Source organism: Sapajus apella, unplaced genomic scaffold (assembly GCF_009761245.1).
Source record: "Sapajus apella isolate SASKATOON/1434 unplaced genomic scaffold, GSC_monkey_1.0 scaffold7724, whole genome shotgun sequence".
Lineage (NCBI taxonomy): Eukaryota > Metazoa > Chordata > Mammalia > Primates > Cebidae > Sapajus > Sapajus apella.
This window is the reverse complement of record NW_022444648.1, coordinates 546-1444: the sequence shown is the minus strand read 5'-3', so window position 1 is coordinate 1444 and position 899 is coordinate 546. Positions and strand designations below refer to the sequence as shown.

At 37.0% G+C, this 899-nt stretch overlaps 1 pseudogene; it reads right to left on the bottom strand.

Annotated features, from left to right (window-relative positions):
• Positions 1 to 262: 262 nt before the first annotated feature.
• LOC116548179 lies at positions 263 to 568 on the bottom strand (annotated as a pseudogene).
• Positions 569 to 899: the final 331 nt, after the last annotated feature.

The following is an 899-nucleotide window of genomic DNA, read 5'->3' as shown; positions in this document are numbered from 1 at the left end:
CTTTCCAGTTTTAAACTATTATTTTTAATTATCTAAAATAAACGTGCAGTAAATACTCTTTATAAATCTTTGTTTTCCTGATTGTTTCCTTAGCGTATAATCTCAGAAATAGAACTGATCAAAGGCTATGTGCATTTTCACGGATTTATAATGACAGATGCTTCCAAAAGGTGTTACCAACTTACTGAACTGAGAGGATATTAGGGTGCTATACAGTCATTTATTTATTTGAAAAACAAACAAATCTTTATTGTCTAGAAATATATATCTTAAAATCCCCCAGAAAAGATGCTAGTCTCTCATTTCCCCATCCTCTTTCTCTTCTTCCACACCTCTGAGACAGAGGAMAGTATTATACTTTAGTAAAACTTCATCCAGATGTCCAGACAACACCCCAACTATGTATTCTTCTGTATTTGCAAGCTACATGTTCATATAGATACATCTGTAGATCTGGTTCACCTACAGATACCAGTTAGCCTCTGTAATCCATTCCTCACTTAAGTTTCACCATCACTGGCTTCTCTGTTAATCCCTTGAGGAAAGATTTGGAACTGAGGGGTAAATCCTTTGTAATTTACACTGGAGAAGGCTGCAGGCTATTTGCCACTGACTAAGCTGCCACCCATTTCTTGTGACTGCAGCAGGTACCCCCAGGTACTGCTGGAATGTAATCATACGATCATAGCTCACTGTAGCCTCATATCATAGCCTGTACAGTCACGTAAATGGACTAGGTCCATGTCTGTAGTTCTTTGCTCTGAAAAAAGAGCTGTAATAGCTTCTGCTTTTTATTTATCATTTTGTGGAAATAATAGGTGTTTCCCTACAATGGTTTTTGGTTTCTTTCTTTCTTTCTTATTCTTTCTTTCTCTCTCTCTCTCTCTCTCTCTCTCTCT